Here is a 22535-nt window from a genome sequence, read left to right as displayed (position 1 = left end):
AAATAGATAAAAGTTATACAGAAAAATGTTGGAAATGTCATGCTGTAGATAGAATATGTGGTGGATTTGTCAAAAGGTGAAAAGATATTGGAAGGAAAGACTTGGGAAAATATATTAATTTCAATTTCCTATGGAAGTTAAGAATATGGTTTTAGGAATATTGACTAATAAATTATCAAAACTTTTGGAAGCGATATTTGAATACATGGAGATAGTGGCTAGAATGATCTGTGCAGCAAAATGGAAATCAGGTATTTGTTCAAGCTTAGGAGAATGGGAAAATAAACTTGCCGACTATGCAGTAATGCCCAAATTAACCCACCTATTTGAGAAACAGACCAGTTTCAAAATTTGAAGAGAGTTGCAGTGTTTATCGTGTAAGCAGGAGACAAATTTAGATTGAGAAACAGCTTAAAAACTATATGAATGTATTGGAGTGCATATTGTTATAATAAGTGACTGGATTCTGCTGTCCGCAGTGGCCAACCACTTGAACTTCCAGCTTTAACATCTGCACATCTTCCAATCTTCTGTGGCGGTTCTTAATTTCATTTTGCATCAAATGCACATGCAAATCATATCGTCTTTGATAAACTGTGTTGTGATTCAATCTGAAAGTAGCATCATGCATCCCAGGGATAAAACCAGCTTAAAGTAAAAAAAAAACAAAACAGATTTTTTAGCTTCCAGAGAGCACATGGAGAAACTATCCTTTAAAATCATAAAAACATGTCCCTGACATGTCTTTCCCAGCCCTGCTCTTGGGTGAATTTGTGCATGCACAGTGTGTGCTCTGCCACTGAATGACGGCTTATCTGTACCCTTGAAAAAGCACTGAATGTATCCTTTTGTGCAGATACTCAGTTATTGCCCTTCCCCATGTGAATTTGTCTGAAGTCTCAGGACGTGATAAAAAATTGCTGGTTAGAAGGCTATCCATATTGGGCCACTGGGGTGCCATCTCTCTTTTCCTTGCCTCTCTTCACATTGTGGTTTTGTTGTTGTTGTTGTTTTTTTAATGGTGGGTCTTCCATTCAAAGAGCCTCTTGTGGCGCAGAGTGGTAAGGCAGCAGACATGCAGTCTGAAAGCTCCGCCCATGAGGCTGGGAGTTCGATCCCAGCAGCCGGCTCAAGGTCGACTCAGCCTTCCATCCTTCTGAGGTCGGTGAAATGAGTACCCAGCTTGCTGGGGGGTAAACGGTAATGACTGGGGAAGGCACTGGCCAACCACCCCGTATTGAGTCTGCCAAGAAAACGCTGGAGGGCGTCACCCCAAGGGTCAGACATGACCTGGTGCTTGCACAGGGGATACCTTTACCTTTACCTTCCATTCAAACCCAGTGCTTATTCCACTGATCCACTCTGGACTCTCAGTGATCAGTGAAAGGGGTTTTAGAATCGCAATCGCTGTTCTGCACAAATACAACTCTTTTGTTTACTGCAAATGTGTTTTATATTTATTCTTACCTCTCAGATGGCCAAAATGGTACTTTCAAGGATTCAGCATTTCAAAAACTAGACTTTTAAATTTAATCGCTAGTGCCATATATTGGAACTGTGTTGATGGACCTCTCCAATGCTATTTTTTTTTATATAGTAAAAACGAAAAGTGCCAATACTTACATATAAGGTTGCCATTCACACTCAGCCTAACCTACCACACAGGGTGGTGGTGAAGATAAAATGGAGAAGGTGTAAAATGTAAACATTTTGGCTCCTGATGGAGTATAAAGGTGGAGTGTAAATTAATAAATATAATATACCTCCGTCCCTTTCCTAAGAGTTTCTAGTGGGGGGAAAATTCCATTTGCTATCACTATTATACACTGGGTCGAGTCTACACCCAGTTGTTTGGGTGTCGGTGATTACAATAATAGCACCATGGCTTCCCCTCCCTTTTATATCTGTTATGGTGTAAGGGAGTTATATTTTATTTTTTGTATTTAAAATCAAATACCTAAAACATTATTGGCTACCTTTCTTCCTTACAAAGCTCCAGGTGGCTTAACAGCATAGATAAAACTAGGATTTTAACCATTTTTTAAAAATGTTTTAACTTTTAGTGATTATTGAAAGGGTGTATTTTTGTGAGTTTCTTTTTGTGAATGGCCCCGAGATGACCATTCATGAGGGCGTGGTGTAAGAATCTCAAAATCTTAACATAGCCTGCGGTGCTGCAGGCACCGCAGACTAAATAATTCGTTAATGCAGGGGTAGTCAAACTGCGGCCCTCCAGATGTCCATGGACTACAATTCCCAGGAGCCCCCTGCCAGCGAATGCTGGCAGGGGGCTCCTGGGAATTGTAGTCCATGGACATCTGGAGGGCCGCAGTTTGACTACCCCTGCGTTAATGGCTTGGGAGGCGGGATGTGGCCGTGATGAGGAAGGGTGCCGATTGGTCCCTCTGAGTCCCCGCACAGCGCAGCTCACAGTTGCTCCTTTGCCAGTAGCCTTTGCGCCTCTCGCCGCTTTGCGCCTCTCGCCGCGTCAGGCCGCTGCCCAAGGGAGCTGCCCAAGCGCGGCTGCCGGAGGCTCCCTGCCCCGTGGCCTGATGCGGAGAGAGGCGCAAAGCCACCGACCAACGGTGCGCGACTGCCGGGGGCTCCCATGCCTAGCGCCCGCTGTATTTTACGTACAGCGGGCTTGATTACTAGTAAATAAATAAAACACATAAAATAAAGTGCACTAAAATGTAAAAGCCCAACATTTAAAATCACAACTCAGGATTGCTGGTTAACATAACAAAATGCGGTCCTAAATAAAACCGTCTTCAGACGCCTTTTAATGATCAAAGGCACAGTCTCTGAGAAGGTTGCTCCAGAATCGTGGGGCTGCCACTGAAAAGGCCTCTCTTGTGTAACCAAATGAGCTTTGATTGACAGGACAGTTGGGAGGGTCTTATACCAAATCAGACCACAAGCCAATTCCAAGTCCAATTCATTCATTCGATCGATTGATTGATTTCTATACCGCCGCTTGCCGTAGCCTTGCGGCAGTTTACACATACAATTCTAAAACAATAAAACCCCATAAAATCCCCATTAAAGTAACAATCACAATGGCGACCATAATCTCTCGTAATCCCTTCTTGTTCAGGGTGGAGCACTAGATCTAATCGAATGTAATGAGAGCTGGGGCCGAGATGAATTTGGGGATTTAGGAGTTTCTAAAATAATCCTGTCCTTGAATTTTGACTGGTGAGATTCTGGAGCAGCAATCTGGCCAGAATGCTCACCAAAATACTTTAGTCACTCTCTCAGTGCAAGCCACCCCAAAGGACTGCTGTTAGGATGAAGTGATGGCAGAGGAAGAATTAGGAATGGCACTTCTGGGCACCTTACAGGAAAAGTAGGATAAAAATCAAAAAGTTATCTCCCCAAAAGACCCGGGATGTAATGGATGTGGACAGTATCTAGATCAGTTCTGAAGCGGAAGATATTATCTCCCTGTCCTATTCTTTGATGAGGATCAGTAAATTTTGAGGGGATTTATGTTCCCTGGTAGGAAGAGACCAGGTGTTCCCCTCCTGGACTTTCCTGCCTGCCAAATGCAGATGGCGTTTAGGTGCTTTCAGCTTTCTTGCCTCATTTCTGCTTTCTCTTTATTGCTTATTTCCATTTATACCTTATCTCTTCCTCATGGTGCTGCCAGTTTCAGTGGGGCTGGCCATAGCCTTGTAGGTTGCTTTCTTGAAGGCAAGTTGGTGAGAAATTAATTTGCTCTTAGCAGATTTACTTACACGCCTGGCTTATTTTGAGTGTCTCTGTGTGTCATGAACTGCTAGGAGATGTGGCCTATGTGGAAAGGATGGCTGAAGCCACGCTGCCCAGATAGACAGTGGAATCCTTGCCCCAGTCAGGAGTGTTTGTGAAATGTGGCTGCCAGCTGAGCTACTCTAGAGTAAGGTTCTTCTGCTGCTTTCTGACGGCATAACTTTCTCTCAGCTCTCTGGGTTTGTTCCTGAGTGATGGAAAGTTGACATCAGCTGCACATGTCTCTCTCGTGCCATTGCTAATAAGGCAGAAATGTGTACAGGACAGTTTTCTTTGTTAATTGTGTGCTCTCTCATTTAGTTATGATGCTTATTTTGGAGGCAGGGTTGACTGCCTCTGCGTAGGACTAGATTTGATGGAGATGCTTTGCACAGGTTCTAAGGATATGCAAAGGCCCATAGAGGATCTCTGGGCTTCTGCCTTGAGTGGCTTTTTGTCCTTCTTGTGCTTTCCTAAGGAGAACAAAATTTGAGTCCAGTGGCCCCTATAACAAAATTTGATTCCAAGTATCATTCTGGTGTATATAGGCACACTTCTTCTGACATGGAAGCTTAAACCTTGTTGGCCTTAAAAGCGCCGTCAGACTCAACTTTGTTCTGTTGCTTGGGGAAGCCTTTCTCTACTTTTTTACCATCGAGAAACCCCAGAAACATTCGTCAAACTTTTAGAAACCCCAGGAGTGGCATGATAGTGCAGATTGCAGAATACGATTAGGAAGCATAGCTGTGTACACACACTCACACACACACACCAGATCCTCCCCTTCCCACCCCCTCCAGGCTCATCATTGGCCATTTTGGGAGAGGTAGGTGGGTCGACATGACCATAAATTATTCAAGGTGTGAGCCTTGAAGAAGAAGAAGAAGAAGAAGAAGAAGAAGAAGAAGAAGAAGAGTTGGTTCTTATATGCCGCTTTTCCCTACCCAAAGGAGGCTCAAAGCGGCTTACAGTCGCCTTCCCATTCCTCCAGAGGAACTGGTTGGTTGCTGGACTAGATAGACCACTGGTCTGATCCAGCAGGGCTGGCAAGAGGTGGTGATTGAGTTGGGGAAGGAAGGATGGGATTCCCCCTTCCCCCTTTGCGAGTCTTGTGGGACCCCCACCTGTAGAGACCCATGGAGTGTTTAAAGTGATGGTTGAGCAGAACTGTAATGAAGGAGGTGGACAAGCTAATTATAAACTCCCCTTAGTCCAGTATGAAATGAAGCAATTAAATTTTAAACGATTGCCATCAATATTTATCACTAACAGTGTTTACGCAAATATGAACACGGGACAACTAAATTCCGGATATGAAATGATGATTCTGCTTTGCTCGGAAGCCCCCAGAGAGCAGGCCAAGTAGATTCTGACTGTCTTGCCGAGAGAATTTCAAAGGAATGGAGCAAATCTACAACACAGATGTTAATTTTTAAACATTGCTGTAGCACACTTTAGTAAAGTGCAACCCTAGATTCCCACAGGTGAGCTGATTCAAATGGGTAGCCGTGTTGGTCTGAAGTAGCACAATAAAATCATAGTCCAGTAGCACCTTTAAGACCAACAAAGATTTATTCAAGGTGTGAGCTTTCGAGTGCAAGCACTGCTTGCACTTGAAAGCTCACACCTTGAATAAATTTTTGCTGGTCTTAAAGATGCTATTGGACTCTCAGGTGAGCTGGAAACCTTCACTCTTGATCTGCTGTTGGATAGACATATCTCTGATAGAATGGGAACACCTGAGCAGCTATGTCCATGTCCACGCAGCAGCAATATATGGTAACAATCACTGGAGATGTCATTTTGTGACTGATGGGTAAAACCTGGTTGCTGAGCAAGACTTGAGTCATAGTTAAGTCTGGGATACTGTGCCAGGTCTACAGGCTGAACTCTTCTTCCAACTTTGGGTTTTTGTTGTTGTTTCTTTGCACAGATTGCTTCTGAGATCCTGGTGCCACAACTGTTGTAGATGCCACAATCCTCAGCTTGCCCCACCGGCTGGAACACTAACGGGGCTCTCGGTCCAGATGCTGAGTGCTTTGGAGGCCTCATCATGCACAGACGTTTGCAGGCTTGAACAGAGTGGGGAAGAAGACTTCTCCGTCCGTCTGGCTATCCTGTGGCGTGCCACGAAGTTGGTGAGTGTTTTTTTTCCCCACATGTAGTGGTGGTGGAGGAGTTTACTGCTTGGGATACACCCCCTAGGGCAGGGGTGGCCAAACTGTGGCTCTCCAGATGTTCATGGACTACATTTCCCATGAGCCCCTGCCAGCAGCGTGCTGTTAATTGTTTACATTGTTGAACTGCTGTTGCTATTAGGAAGATTTTCCTAATATTCAATTGAATTTTCATCAACCCCCCTTTCCCCCGGCAGCTTAAGCCCTTTAGGTATAATCTAGCTTTCTGGAACTGTTAAAGAACAAGGATTTGACCTCTTCTATATAACTCTGCTTTGGAGAAATTGAGGCACTTTGGAGAAATTGTCTTCCCCCAGTCAAAATGCTCCAGTTCGTTCAACCTTTCTTCATAAGGCGATTCCCAGATCCCTGAACCATCATAGTTGGCTTTCCCCAAACACATTGCAATGTTGTCTGCTTTGTCCATGTGCTTTGGTAAACATCTTGTTTCTGATGCTTGCTTCATATGTAGTGGTTGTGTGCCAAGAGCGATCTCAGGTCTTATGTACTGAAGGAGGGGATTTTTGTCATCAACAGTGCTGGCGGTATGATTCTCTTCGTTGAATTGTTAATCAGTTCAAACCAGGAAAACAATCAGTTAGTGGAACAAAATGGGGCAATGTGTTCATGGCATTAGGATCTTAGACTATATGGAAATCCTGCATGCACATGGGTTTGCTCTGGCGAATAAGTACTCTGTTGTGTGTTGTGGATCCCTAACATTATCTATGTAAGCTTTTATTTAAAAAAAATAATAATCGTTTTTTATACTTAATGCTGCAGAGAAATCCAGAGGGGTAGTTATGTTAGTCCGTGGCAGCAAAATTAAACAGGAGTTCAGGGATGCCTTAAAGAGTAACAACATTTATTCCAATGTGAGCTTCTCTTAGGCTGGTTCAGCACCTGGGATATCGGTCAGATTTGCAATTTTAAGGGTTCGACTATTTTGTCCGCTTTCGCACTGAAATTTGCCTCTTCAGGCACAGTCCCAAATTGCCCCCTCACATGTCCCGCAGCAAAACCAGTTCTCATTTTTTAAAGCGGGGTCTAATGGGGTGTAATTTGGGGCTGCGCAATGTGGAAATGCATGCAATTGGGTTTTTCCCTGTGTCTACAATTTTGAGTTGTTTGGGACTCCTCGTCACCATCCTCCCTCCCTTCTCCCTTCCAAAAAATCTGCCTTAAAAAAAAAGGGTGATTATGTTACAACTCTGTTTCTAATTTGTAAAAAAAGTCTTCCAGTCTTACACAGTAGTGTTATGATGATATAGTGTTACAACGTCATAACAGTGCTGCGTTATAACACTGCATAACTGCTGCCAAACAGGCAGAATTGCCAGTCAGAAGGCGGCATGGATAGAACAGTCTTTCAGAGATACAGTGGGCATCCTCCTTTAGGAGTGGATATTTGGAGAGGCTTTAATTTAGGAATGACCGCCCTCATTTTATCTATCCCAGCTGGGTGTTGGGAACAGAAGGGGGAGGATCGTTTGCCCCTTCCATGCTTTATATCTCCCTGCACTACTTCTACTCACCCCATTTTCCTGATCCCGTCCCCATAAATCTCCCAAAGTCACCACTGAATAAGGCTTGACAAAGTGCAACCTGAGCTAATCCCCCCCTTTCCCCTTGCAAAGGGGCCCCACATCTTTGCCCCGTGTTACATTTTTCATCCTCCCGTCCTTGTTTTCTCTGTGTGGTATTGTTTCCCCAGAAACCTTCTTTCCAAACAAAGCCCAGGGCAGGGTCCAGGGGGTGGGGTGGGTAAGGCAGTTTCCCCCCACCTCGGGTTCCCTCCCCTCCCCACTTCCAAATTTTCCTCCCCCTGCTTTGGCTTACTGTGGATGCTGGCCTGCGAGCTCTCAGGCCTGGTTGCCATTACCTAGGCAACCTGGGTGTGCATGTGTGAGGGGAGACCTTTTGTGTCTTGCCTGTGATAAATGTGCACAAACCTCATGTGTCTTGCACAAAAGCCTGCGCCTCCCCATATTCCTCCCTCCCCACCCTCCTTCTCCCCAGAGTTTGGACAAGCCCCTCCCCCCCAGTATATTTTAGGTTTTGGTTTTTAAAAAGTGAACTGGGCTTTCCTTTACAAGCTCTTCCCTTGACACTTTTCCCAGCCCTGGTAGGATTGTCTTTGCTCGCATTCATTGTGTACATGTGAAATACCGTAAAACAGTGAGGGACAGCCTCTGTGTCCCGCTGATCTTTTTTTGTTTGTTTTTTTGTAACATAGCAGGGAAAATCAGAAGGGTTACGTTTTTAGGGCTACGGCATTGAGTCGATTAAGTCAGTGAGCAAAAAGATTTTGCAGTCCGCTTAGAAAGATGCCTCCCCTTTAACTGGGCAGTACATTTTTTTTCCAAATCCTAAAATTGTTTTTAGCATTAGCACTCATTAAAATTGGATGGTGGCAGGAGCTGTTTTAAAAGAAACATTGGTCCTTTGAACTGGGAATGCCTCTTCTAAGGCGTCGCCTGCCATAACATGTAATGACACATGTAATTAGAGTGGGGGGCTTGGATTTGAGAGACCTGGATTCAAATCCTCACACTTCCATACAGTCTGCTGGGCGAGCCTGGGCTGGTCACGTTCCCTCATCTTAACCTATATTGCAGGGCTGTTGTAAGGGTATAATGGGGGAGAACCACTTTAGATTTTCAGACCATTGGTCCAGCTCTCCCAGAGCTGTGTACTCCGTCAGCGACTCCTTCAGGACTCAGGGAGAGGGTCTTTTCACAGTCTCCATCATTTCTCTGGGGTCCACACCAATGTCTGACAGGGATCTCTTCACCCAGACTCCATTTCACATACAGTTTCAAAAGAGTGACAAAAGACGTTTTCTGTGTTATTTCTGACATATTTTAAAAAGATAATACGATGGAATCAGCCTTGACAAACAAGCTGGCCCTGTCTCCGTTCCCAGGGCCTCTATTTGGTCTCCTGTCTTGAAACCCTGTGGGAGCTGGCTGCAACTCCACTGTACTTTACACTAGCAATCCCCAACCTGTGGGCCGCGGGCCACATGTGGTCCGTCGGCTAATTGGAGATGGGCTGCGTAGGACACCTTCTTCCCTCCCCCCCCCAGCCCTTTACTTCATCCCCCCTGGCCCTTTACAACACACTTCGGGTGTTTTTGTCTTCCATCACTCCCAGATTGGACTATCTCGTTGCAGAGAAACAAGCTCAGGGTTCCCATTGATTTGTCATTGTCATGAGTTAAAATTTCCATGAAAATAAAATGTTCCTTATGTTCATTGTTGTGGCGTGTCTGTATCTTATTTTGAAGGGATGTTTAAACATTACCATAGCGATCAGAGAGCGTTAGGACAGTGGTTGAGAGTAGTGGTCCCCGGTGATAAAAAGGTTGGGGACCACTGCTTTACACAACCAAAGTATTCCCATGGGTCTGCTCCCTATGTTGGAATGTTATTTTCTCTGTTTATTGCTGTTATTACTGTTACCTGCAAAGGGGTGGCAGGTTACAGTAGATGAGCGATAGGGTTGTGAGTGTCCTGCATAGTGCAGGGGGGTTGGACTAGATGACCCATGAGGTCCCTTCCAACTCTATGATTCTATGATTCTTTCATTCACTATAACCACTGAGTTTGATGCATTGTTCTGTTTACGTTCTATGTGAACTGCCCTGAGCCTTCGGGGAGGGCAGTATACAAATGTAATTAATTCACTGAATAAATACATACATTCCTTTCCCCACCTTCATGTGTTAGGGCCTCTGTGCTGTCTCACAGAGTGGAAAGCTTCTTCTGAACTGATGCCTGCTTTCCTATTCCGCCCCCCCCCCTCCTTACATCAATGAAATATCTTTTTCCTCAGAATGGTTATTCATTTTCAGATCTGGGCAGATGTAAATCAATGAACAAGATTCATAGCGTTGACTTCCTTTGTACAAGCGGCAGTCTTGTTAAATGCGGCAAGGAATGCTGAAGCGCGGTGACATTCTTTTCTAGAAAAGAGGGGCCGCTTAGTTAAACTTGATTGCATTTTTTGAAGGGGGTTGTATGGTCTGCAGTGTGGAAGTGACAGACTGTATAGGGCTTGGGACGGGACCTCTTGGGTTCAGTTCCTATCTTGACCTCAGTCCTCACCAGGGGGGCGCCATTGGGAGAGCCCCTGTGACTCAGTCCAAGCTACGTTGCAAGGTTGTTGTAAAACAACTGCATTGTGTCATTTATATGGCTGAACAGCCATATAGGGTGGGGGAGCTCCAGTTCTGCTGGGAAATAGCTCGACTTCGGTCTTGAGTATCTCCAGTTTAAAGGTCTGAGGAAGGAGGCCTTTCCCCAATCAGTGGAGAACCACTGCCAGTCAGTGTGGACATTATGAAGGTACGTGGCTTGACTTGGTATAAGGCAGCATATATGTTAATCTTGACTTATGAAAGGCCATGCGCGTGGTGCCACCACAGGTTTTAAGAGAAGGGGAAAGATTGCTCCACAAATCCCACTAAAGCTATCTGCTATCTCACCGCCAGCACTATCCTACAATTAAATTACTCACTGAGTAAAGAAGGATTCAAATGAGTAGCCGTGTTGGTCTGAAGTAGCACAATAAAATCAGAGTCAAGTAGCACCTTTAAGACCAACAAAATAAATCTCTGTTGGTCTTAAAGGTACTACCGGACTCTGATTTTATTGAGTAAAGAAGTATTTCCTTTTGTCTGTCCTGAATCTATTGACAGTCAATTCCAGTGGCTCTCCTCAAGTTCTGGTATTATGGGAAAGGGAGTAAAAGTTCTCTCTGTTCATCTTCTCCAGCACATGCATAATTTTATAAGCTATTATGTTCGCCCTTATTTATCTTTTCTAACTTGAAAAGTTGCCTTTCTTCATAAGAAAAGTGTTTTGACCCCTTAAATCATCTTGCTGACTCTTTTTCTAGTTATGCAAGCTTGGGATCGTGGTTAAGAGGGATAGCCTCTAATTGGTTTGATTCCCCACTCTTCCACATGCAGCTGGGTGCCCTTGGGCCAGTCACAGTTCTCTCAGAGCTCTCTCAGCCTCACAGGGTAGCTGTTGTGGCGAGACAAAGGGTAGGTGATTGCAAGTCGCTTAGGGACTCCTTCAGGTAGTAAAAAGGGAGATACAAAAAAACAGCTCTTCTTTTTGAGATAAGCAACCAGAAATGTACATGGTCATCCAAATAAGGGTGTACAATATACAAAGGCATTACAATATTGGCCATTTTATTTTCAGGTTCCCCCTCCCCCTCCCCCCGATAATCCTCAGCACGTTTTGTTTTTTCACTACTGCTGTATACCGAGTCAGCATTTTCACTGAACCCAATTTTGGTAGATCTTTCTGGAGCTCTTCACAGTTGGCCTAGGTTCTCCCCATCCTGAATTATTTGCTGTTATATCTGCACATTTGGTGCCCTGAATGCCAAATAATTTATGAGCAAATTAAATTGCACAGGTCCCTGTACCAGTCCTGGTGGGGAACTCTGTTGTTCTCTTCCCTCCTTTGAGAGATTCTCCGCTTTCTGTCGTTTAACCTATTTGTAATCCATACGAGGATCTGGCCTGTTATTCCCATCGCTGCTAAGCGTATCCTGAAGTCTTTGGTTAGGTTGTTGTTGTTAGGTGCGAAGTCGTGTCCGACCCATCGCAACCCCATGGACAATGATCCTCCAGGCCTTCCTGTCCTCTACCATTCCCCGGAGTCCATTTAAGTTTGCACCCACTGCTTCAGTGACTCCATCCAGCCACCTCATTCTCTGTCGTCCCCTTCTTCTTTTGCCCTCAGTCGCTCCCAGCATTAGGCTCTTCTCCAGGGAGTCCTTCCTTCTCATGAGGTGGCCAAAGTATTTGACTTTCATCTTCAGGATCTGGCCTTCTAAGGAGCAGTCTGGGCTGATCTCCTCTAGGACTGACCGGTTTGTTCGCCTTGCAGTCCAAGGGACTCGCAAGAGTCTTCTCCAGCACCAGAGTTCAAAAGCCTCAATTCTTTGACGCTCGGCCTTCCTTATGGTCCATCTTTCGCAGCCAAAATCCGAATCCCGTTGGAAGTCCAAAGGTATCAGTGTCTGCTAGATCACACTTATTGTTAACTTTCTGAAAGAACGCAAAAAGGCTAACAAGGCATAACTTCCCCTTACAGAAGACCTCTAATGAAAAATTACATGGGTCTCATATTGTTGATTGGTGTTTAGAAGATAGATTCAAGTGAGCAGCCGTGTCGGTCTGAAGTAGCACAACTAAAATTGAGTCCAGTGGCACCTTTAAGACCAACAAAGATTTATTCAAGGCGTGGGCTTTCAAATGCATGTACTTTAGAAGAGTCCTGCATAAAGAGATTAACTTCCCTCCTATCTGATAGATTCAGGTGGGGGTAGCTGTGTTGGCCTGAAGCAAAAGGTCAGAGTCTGAGGAAGAATTAAACCTTGTTGGTCTTAAAGGTGCCCCTGGATTCAAACTTCCTTATGTTCCCTCCTCTCGGTGTTTTCTCCAAAGTACAACAGGGCTGATTCAAGGTGACTGAATTAACCAAAAGATCTACCCAATTTAGCATTCTGCAGGTGTCACAAGCAAGGCATGGATTTGAAGATTGTATGGTTGCACATGTGGTCAACTGAGGTATGCTACCACTGTCTGTGGAGGTTCCATTGAGCTTGTAACCATCAATAGACCTATCTTCTATGCACTTCTCTGTTTTGTTTTTTTAATATCAAAGGGATCCAAACCAGTGGCTTTTACCATTTCTTGCAGTGGTTAATCCTGTCAGTTAAAGCAGCAGCGTTGCATAGAAGTATTTAATTTTGTTACTCTCCATCAATCAGTAGGTTGACCCCTACACACACACACACACATATACATAATTATGTTTTTATAAATCACTTTGGATCATTCTTTCACCTTTTTCTTTTTGGAATACCTTTAGGTCACTGCTGGAGCAGATGGTTTGCAGGGTCAGTATTTGTATAAACAGAATCTGAGACCTGGGATGTTGAATAGAATCATAGAATCATAGAGTTGGAAGGGGCCATACAGGCCATCTAGTCCAACCCCCTGCTTAACACAGGATCAGCCCTAAGCATCCTAAAGCATCCAAGAATCCAACCTTTGCTTGAAGACTGCCAGTGAGGGGGAGCTCACCACCTCCTTAGGCAGCCTATTCCACTGCGGAACTACTCTGACTGTGAAACATTTTTTCCTGGTATCTAGCCTATATCGTTGTACTTGTAGTTTAAACCCATTACTGCGTGTCCTCTCCTCTGCAGCCAACGGAAACAGCATCCTGCCCTCCTCCCAAGTGACAGCCTTTCAGATACTTAAAGAGGGCTATCATGTCCCCTCTCAACCTCCTTTTCTCCAGGCTGAACATTCCCAAGTCCCTCAACCTATCTTCATAGGGCTTGGTCCCTTGGCCCCAGATCATCTTCGTCGCTCTCCTCTGTACCCTTTCAATTTTATCCACGTCCTTCTTGAAGTGAGGCCTCCAGAACTGCACACAGCACTCCAGAATAAAAGCTCCATACAGTGGGCTAGTTGGAACGAGAATCCAACTTCAGCATGGAGCACTTTTGTATGTAATCAGAGAAGGACCACAGCTTGCAGGTATGGTGGCTGCTTTCCAGGCAGCAGATCCCACAACATGATCTCGGTGTTCATGTGGCATGGCGGTTAGAGTACTCAACTGTGTGCGGAGAGATGCAGATTCCAAGGCCCACTCTGCTGACAATCTTCCTGGTGACCTTTGGTCAATCGTCATGCCAGCCTGCCCCATGCTGTAGGATTGCAGTGGGCATGGGAGTATTGCTTGTGCTTCACCACACTCCTTGGAAGAAAGGTAGAATTAAAATGTGACTGACAGAGTTAGTCCTCAAATTTTTGAGTACGATAGTACCTTTAAGACCAACAAAGATTTATTCAAGGTGTGAGCTTTTGTGTGCATGCACACTTCCTCAGACAATGGAACAGGGATCATAAAAGTACAGATATAAGGAGAAAGTAAATTACTAGCAAATTAGTAAAAGGCATCGTAACATCCAAAATATGCAGTATGGTAATTCTTTGCTAGAAAAACAAATCAGTACTTTGGGTTCAGTTGTCGCTCGCAAAAACATTGGGGCAATAAAAATGTCAAGTTTAGTGATTAATGCCAGACACTTTCCAAGAAGGTTTGTTGTAGATCCGTCAGGTGAGAATCTCTTTCTGTGGGATTGGAGCAGATGCGGTTGTAACATAGAGCCTGTCTGTATACAATGCAGCAGCATGCAGATATGTTTGTCGGTCAGTAGGTTTACAGTATAAGGCGGTCTCTAGGCATCCATTGTTTATTTTTATAGTTGTTGTTGTTAGGTGCGAAGTCATGTCTGACCCATCACAACCCCATGGACAATGATCCTCCAGGCCTTCCTGTCCTCTACCATTCCCCAGAGTCCATTTAAGTTTGCACCGACTGCTTCAGTGACTCCATCCAGCCACCTCATTCTCTGTCGTCCCCTTCTTCTTTTGCCCTCAGTCGCTCCCAGCATTAGGTACTTCTCCAAGGAGTCCTTCCTTCTCATGAGGTGGCCAAAGTATTTGAGTATTATTATTTTACAAAGTATTATTTTTACAGTAGTGTCCAGAAAATGTATTTCTTGTGTAGATTGGTTGTCAGGTTGATCGTGGGGTGGAAGTTATTGTATGCCTGGTGGAAAGCATCCAGGGTTAGTCCAGTTAACAGCAGTAAACACCCTAAGAACTGACAATCCTAATGTAAAAATTAGCGACCCTGGAGGTATCCTGAAATTGCAGTTGATCTATAGAGACGTTCCCTTGGAGAAAATGGCTGCTTTGAGGGGCGGACTACATGGCATTATATCCTCCCCCAGGCTTCGTCCCCAAATCTTAACCGTAACCCAACCTGGAGTTGACTAGAGAAATATTCTGACATTTGACACGATATAAGGCACCTGGTAGGAGATGGGACCAAATGGCTTAGTGGCAGAACAGAGGTCTTCCGTGCTGGGTTTTGAGACTCCATCCCAACCCCAAACATGTCCCTTTACAAGGATCTCTGGGAAGGATTCAGGCTGAGGGAGCTGCTGCCAGTTAGAGAACAGCCTGAGCTTCGGTTTAGGGCAGTTTTACATTTCTATAAACCCTCTCCTGGCCCTCGCCCCCTGGCTGCCTTAAACCCAAGGCAGTGGTACCATGTTTTTCCTGAGCCTCATGGCTGATTGCACATTGAGGCCACCGTGAGCCCGTCCGTTCGCCGCTTATTCCCCTCCTCCCCCAAGATTTCCTCTAAAACGCTGCCAAGAAGGCCTTGTAACCTGCACATTCAGGGGCTTTTGCAAGAGAGAGCGTGGAGTTCTGCAGAAGTCTGTTGCCGTCCCGCTGTTTGATGGGCCTCTCGTCCTTTGTGTTGGCTTCCTTTCACTGGGCCGAGTTGCTGTGGGTTTTTGTTTTCTTTGCTTGCGAAGGAGCTGCCGGCTGGAGGGACAGAGGTCCGCTTTGCAGAAGGGGAAGACGGGGGGCAGAGAGGAAGCGTTCTGTCGACTCGATGCAGCACTGAGCTTTCTGCTCAACTGTGGTGGGTTTTTTTTTTAAAGTAGTATTACTCATTGTTCACGCTTGCAGTTCTTAATCTGCAGAGGAGGCTTGGAGACAGGACTTTGCCATTCCCATTTTACAAGGAAGGCCCAGGATCAGTTTGCTGATAAATCGGGATTGTCAGTTCGGGCAGCCAACTGTCGGGATATCGCATGGGCGGATGCTATCAAGCTCCCCTTGCATGTAGAAAATCTAGCTTCTCAGGGAGAAACATGGTAGCACCACTTTCTCCTTGGTGCACAAGAATGTTTCGTCCCAAAAGGAGAGCATCCGAGCATGACATTCTCACATTCTGAGAGGCAGTAGAGCTGGGCATTTTTATTTATTTTTTTTACTGCAGATCTGTCTGTGCAGATCTGCCTAGAAAGCAAATACTTTCTCAAGGCCTGTCGCCGAATCCATGGCAGGACATTGGCAGGGCTGCTGGCTCTGTATTCTTTTCTTCCCAATTAATGCAATTTTTTTTCTTTTTTTGCACTGCCTTGTCACGTGGCAAGACCCTCTCTTTGAACTGGTCTTTTTTGTATGCCAGGGAGTGTGTCTCTGTGTGTGTTTAGGAGTTGCATGATCAAAAGACAGGATGGGCTGTAGGCCTTCCCCCGCTGCAGGTGAATTGAGTTCTGCTTACCTCCTGGCATTATGCAAAGTGCATAACAATTCCCTCCTCGGTTTGGCAGGCTTTGAATGGAGGAGCTCATGGGGAGAATTGAATTGCAAATGTAGCAGGGTGGTCTCCTGAGTTCTGGATGGCAGGAGGGGGCTTGGGTGGAGGAGCACCTGGAGCATGTGCTCCATGCTTCGAGGGAAGAGACGTCAGGCATGTAGATCTCCCTTTGGACCCTCCCCTGGGCAGCACTAGATGCTTCTGCAACCTCCTCCTTCCCTCCCACCCACAGGCCAGCTTGTTACCCACTGAAAGCAGCTGCTGGAGATGCTGTGATCTGATTCAGAAAGCCTCAGGGGTGGGGGAGGGAGAGAGAGAGAGAGAGAGAGAGAGAGAAAGAGAGAGAGAGAGAGAGAGAGAGAGAGAGAGAGAGAGAGATCGTGGCACTCAAACAGCAGCTGGGCACCATCAAAACCTGGGAAGTGGAACTCAGGTGGGCTGTTGTGTGCTGCAGGTCACAGGTTCAGACCCCGGTTAAAAGGCTCAGGTAGTAGGGAGAGCCCAGGCTTCACCGGACCTTGTGAAATCCCAGGAACTAAGCAGGGTTGGCCCTACTAGCATTCAGATGGGGGACCACCAGGGAAGTGCATGGTTGTTCTACAGAGGCAGACAGTGGCAAACTAGTTGTGAAAAAGCCCTAAGGGGTTGCCATAAGTTGGCTGTGACTTGATAGCAGTTTCCGTCACCACTGTCACTTTGGGTGCTTTTCATTCCTTTTGGAACATGGAACAGCTTTAATGCTGAATCTGATATTTAGCCCAAGGTTGCCTGCTCTAGCAGAGGCTACCAGAGAAAGGTCTTTTCCAGTACTTGCCACCAGAGATCCTTCAATCTGAGCGGTTTCTCAGTGGAACAGGCTTCCTTGGGAGGTGGTGGGTTCTCCATCTTTGGAGATTTTTAAGCAGAGGCTGGATAGCCGTCTGACGAGAGGCTGATTCTGTGAAGGCTCGAGGGGGTGGCAGGTTACAGTGGATGAGCGATAGGGTTGTGAGTGTCCTGCATAGTGCAGGGGGTTGGACTAGATGACCCATGAGGTCACTGTGGATCATACTGGGAAATTCTAAGCTATGAACCGGTTTCTGTTCTGTACCGTCTTTGCTCACCTGCTACATTTTTGAGCTTGGAATTTGCACTGATGCAGAAATTTTGAGCATCTTGCATTTGAAGTCTGTTCCTTTGCTTCCTCTTCCCTTTCCAAAATTCTCATTTTCTCTCTCATTCTCTCTCTCTCTCTCTCTCTCTCTCTCTCTCACACACACACACACACACACACACACACACACACACACACACACACACCCTTCCTTCTCCATCTGAGAGTCACTGAACACATGAACCTGCTTAATACTGCATCATACCCTTGGTCCATCTGTCAGTCCTGTCTGTTCCACCTGGCAGTGGCTTTCCATGGTTGAACACCACCTACAACCTTATCCTTTTACCTGGTGACTCCAGGGATTGAACCTGGGACCTTCTACCTTCCAAGGTGATGCTGTACCACTGAGCCACAGCCCCTCCCCAAGCACAAGGAACATGGCTTGTTGCTATTCCACGTCAGCGCACATCTCTAGCTTCTGGGGCCTCGTTGTGCTTTGACGCCTTCCTTTGCATTTGTTGACATTTTGAATGCTTGCATTCGCAGGCTGTCTCATCATTTGAATGTATGATTTGTATGCATCATTTATCCCCAACAGAAAAGATGATGAATTTACCCACTCAGATCAGTAGATCTGCATGTATTCGTATCAGCCATGATCCTCAGTACTTTCCTGTGCTCAGTCGTGAAAGCATTCATTACCCTCCTCAACATGAAATGCAGGAATCTCACATAAACACACACTGAACATTTTTTTTCATTTCCCCAGGTTTCCGCATTTGCAGCAAGCCATAAGAGGCAATTTTACACGTTATGTGGACGGAAATTCAGCTTGGCTATTGAGCCACCAGAGTAATCTTTCCCAGACCACTTTATTCCCCTCCCTTCTGTTCTGGCCATCTGACACACCTGCAGGAGAACATCTGCCCGTTTTGGAGTCTCAATCCACAATTTTAAAACTGCTGACGTGAGCCCATGACTGATTTCTTTAAGCTTCTTGAAGCTTTTTAATGTTAAGAATAACTCGGGCTACAGAACTGGGCACTAACCTTTGGAATTCTGACACATGGCGGTGGGTGCAAACGCAAAATGGCTGCCGCAGGAAGCCCACATCAAACTCTTTAACAGCATGCCTTTTAATCACAACCAATCAGCTCTACCTAGTCAAGCTCCTCCCTATTTCCAAAAACACTTGTGGGTGCCAGGACTGGCAGTCTTCAAGCAAAGGTTGGATACACACTTTTCTTGGATGCTTTAGGATGCTTAGGGATGATCCTGCGTTGAGCAGGGGGTTGGACTAGATGGCCTGTGTGGCCCCTTCCAACTCTATGATTCTATGATTCTATGATTCTATCTCTCTTGATTCTACACTGAGCAAGGGGTTGGACTAGATGGCCTGTATGGCCCCTTCCAACTCTATGGTTCTATGATTCTATGATTCTATGAAAGGTGCTGGCAGGTGTTGACCCTAGCTTTCATTTGTTTCACATGCCTGTATGCAGATCCCGTTAACCAACTGAAAGTTCATTTGCAATGGGACCGAGCATAGATTATTCTCAAGATCCCCCATTCTTCCTTTCGCCCACGGAGATGAGAACGACGACTTCCTGATTTTGGAAATCAGTGATCTAACCTTAATTTGTGGACAGATGTCAGAATTCAGGTGGTTCGATATTTTAAAGTCTCAAACCAGGATTCTAAACCAAAAGGAATCTTGGATTATAGGCGAGAAACAAACAAATCCACCAGAATGCCTAATTCAGATGTCAGATATACATTCTGATATTTGTATCCAGCTTTTTTCTTCAGTAGGGTACCTGCAACCAGCTTGGTGTAGTGGTTAGGAGTGTGGACTCCTAATCTGGTGAGTCAGGTTTGATTCCGTGGTCCTCCACATGCAGCCAGCTGGGTGACCCTGGGCTCAGCACAGCACTGATAAAACTGTTCTTGATCAAGCAGTCCTGTCAGAGCTCTCTCAGCCTCACCCACCTCACAGAGGGTCTGTTGTGGGGAGAGGAAAGGGAAGGCAACTATAAGCTGCTTTGAGACTCCTTCAGACAGAGAAAAGTGGCATATAAGAACCAGCTCTTCTTCTTCTTCCACTTTATCCCTTATTCAAGGTTTTGGTTCTCACCTTTAAATCTCTAAACCAGGGGTAGTCAAACTGCGGCCCTCCAGATGTCCATGGACTACAATTCCCAGAAGCCCCTGCCAGCATTTGCGGTCCATGGATATCTGGAGGGCCGCAGTTTGACTATCCCTGCTTTAAACTGTCTGGGACCTTCGTATCTACAGGACCACCTCTTCTACTGTGTCCCCCAAAGAGCGTTACTTTCTAGTAAACAAAATCTGCTCAGGTTCCTTGGCCCCAAGGAAGTCAAACTAACCTCATCCAAAGGATTGTTTATGCTGCCATTCTGATATTTGACACCTGAGATTTGAATTACGGTAAACGGCCATTCCCCCCTTCAAGGATCGCTGCCTTGTTGTGGCAAGGGGGCTTGCGTAGTTCAGTGAAGCTATGAGCTATGCCGTGCAGGGCCACCCAAGACGGACAGGTCATAGCTGAGAGCTCTGACAAAAGGTGATCCACTGGAGAAGGAAATGGCAAACCACTCCAGTATCTTTGCCATGAAAACTCTATGTACAGTTCCAATAGGCATAACGATATGACGCTGGAAGATGAGCCCCTCAGGTCGGAAGGTGTCCAATATGCTACTGGGGATGAGCAGACGGCTAGTACGAGTAGCGCCAGAATGAATGAAGCGGCTGGGCCAAAGCCGAAAGGACGCTCAGTTGTGGAAGTAACTGGTGGCGAAAAGACAGTCCGATGCTGTAAAGATTTTTATTCCATAGGAACCTGGAACGTCAGATCCATGAATCAAGGCAAGCTGGACGTGGTTAAACAAGAAATGACAAGACTGAACATCGACATTTTAGGAATCAGTGAACTAAAATGGACAGGAATGGGTGAATTTAATTCAGATGACCATCAGGTATACTACTGTGGACAAGAATCTCGCAGAAGAAATGGAGTAGCCTTCATAATCAATAAGCGAGTAGGAAAAGCAGTCTTGGGATACAATCCCCAAAATGACAGAATGATCTCAGTTCGAATCCAAGGCAAACCATTCAACATCACAGTGATCCAGGTCTACGCCCCAACCACTGCTGCTGAAGAGGATGAAGTTGATCAGTTCTATGAAGCCCTACAACACCTTCTAGAAGCAACGCCCAAAAATGATGTGCTTATCATCATGGGGGACTGGAATGCTAAAGTAGGAAGCCAAAAGATAACCGGGATAACAGGCAAGTTTGGCCTTGGAGTACAAAATGAAGCAGGGCACAGGCTGGTAGAATTTTGTCAAGAGAATACAATGGTCATAGCAAACACTCTTTTCCAGCAACCCAAGAGACGACTCTACACATGGACATCACCAGACGGTCAACACAGAAATCAGATTGACTATGTGCTCTGCAGCCAAAGATGGAAAAGTTCTATCCAGTCAATAAAAACAAGACCAGGAGCTGATTGTGGTTCAGATCATGAGCTTCTTGTTGCAAAATTTAGGCTTAAATTGAAGAAAGTAGGGAAAAGCACTAGGCCACTCAGGTATGAACTAAATCATATCCCCGACGAATACACAGTGGAGGTGACAAATAGATTTAAGGAATTAGATCTGATAGACAGAGTGCCTGAAGAACTATGGACGGAGGTTCGCAACATTGTACAAGAGGTAGCAACTAAAACCATCCCAAAGAAAAAGAAATGCAAGAAATCAAAATGGCTGTCTGAGGAAGCTTTACAAATAGCTAAGGAGAGAAGGGAAGTGAAAGGCAAGGGAGAAAGAGAAAGATACACCCAACTGAATGCAGAATTCCAGAGAAAAGCTAGAAGAGATAAGAATGCCTTCTTAAATGAACAGTGCAAACAAATAGAACAAAACAATAGAATCGGGAGGACCAGAGATCTTTTCAAGAAAATTGGAGATATGAAGAGAACGTTTCATGCAAAGATGGGTATGATAAGGGACCAAAATGGTAGGGACCTCACAGAAGCAGAAGAGATTAAACAAAGGTGGCAAAATTATACAGAAGAACTATACAAGAGCGAGCTGAACATCCCTGATGACCACAATGGGGTAGTGACTGACCTGGAGCCAGACATCCTGGAATGTGAAGTCAAATGGGCCTTAGGAAGTCTGAGTAACAATAAAGCTAGTGGTGGTGACAGCATTCCAGTTGAACTATTCAAAATCTTAAAGGATGATGCAGTAAAAGTGCTACACTCAATATGCCAGCAAATTTGGAAAACTCAACAATGGCCACAGGATTGGAAAAGGTCAGTTTACATTCCAATTCCAAAGAAGGGCAATGCCAAAGAATGTTCAAACTACCGCACCATTGCACTAATTTCTCATGCTAGCAAAGTTATGCTCAAAATCCTACAAGCTAGGCTCCAGCAATATGTGGACCGAGAACTTCCAGAAGTACAGGCAGGATTTCGAAGAGGCAGAGGAACTAGAGATCAAATTGCCAACATACGCTGGATCATGGAGAAAGCTAGGGAGTACCAGAAGAACGTCTACTTCTGCTTCATTGACTATGCTAAAGCCTTTGATTGTGTGGAACACAACAAATTGTGGCAAGTTCTTAAAGAGATGGGAATACCAGAGCATCTTATTTGTCTCTTGAGAAATTTATATGCAGGTCAAGAAGCAACAGTGAGAACTGAACATGGAATCACTGACTGGTTCAAAATTGAGAAAGGAGTTCGGCAAGGCTGTATACTGTCGCCTTGCCTATTTAACTTGTATGCAGAGCACATCATGAGAAATGCGGGATTAGAGGAGTCACAAATTGGGATCAAGATTGCAGGGAGAAATATCAACAACCTCAGATATGCAGATGATACCACTCTAATGGCAGAAAGTGAAGAGGAACTAAAGAGCCTGTTGATGCAGGTGAAGGAGGAGAGTGCAAAAGTTGGCTTGAAACTCAACATCAAGAAAACAAAGATCATGGCATCCGGCCCTCTCAATTCCTGGCAAATAGAAGGGGAAGAAATGGAGATAGTGACAGATTTTATTTTCCTGGGCTCCAAGATCACTGCAGATGGGGACTGCAGCAAAGAAATTAAAAGACGCTTGCTCCTGGGGAGGAAAGCTATGGCAAATCTAGACAGCATCCTAAAAAGCAGAGACATCACCCTGCCAACAAAAGTGCGTTTAGTCAAGGCTATGGTCTTCCCAGTTGCAATGTATGGCTGCGAAAGTTGGACCA

At 45.3% G+C, this 22535-nt stretch overlaps 1 protein-coding gene across 2 annotated transcripts in view; it reads left to right on the top strand.

Moving 5' to 3' along the window:
* VANGL2 (VANGL planar cell polarity protein 2) overlaps positions 1-22535 on the top strand; it is a 59400-nt gene that overhangs the window by 11128 nt on the left and 25737 nt on the right. For both annotated transcript variants that reach the window (XM_077325673.1, XM_077325682.1), the window contains exon 2: positions 5687-5891. The gene's annotated coding sequence lies outside the window, so the exon portion shown is untranslated. The remainder of the gene's footprint in view (positions 1-5686; positions 5892-22535) is intronic.

This window comes from Paroedura picta, chromosome 1 (genome assembly GCF_049243985.1).
Source record: "Paroedura picta isolate Pp20150507F chromosome 1, Ppicta_v3.0, whole genome shotgun sequence".
NCBI lineage: Eukaryota > Metazoa > Chordata > Lepidosauria > Squamata > Gekkonidae > Paroedura > Paroedura picta.
The sequence above is the reverse complement of the archived record's forward strand: the minus strand, read 5'-3'. Positions and strand labels throughout refer to the sequence as shown.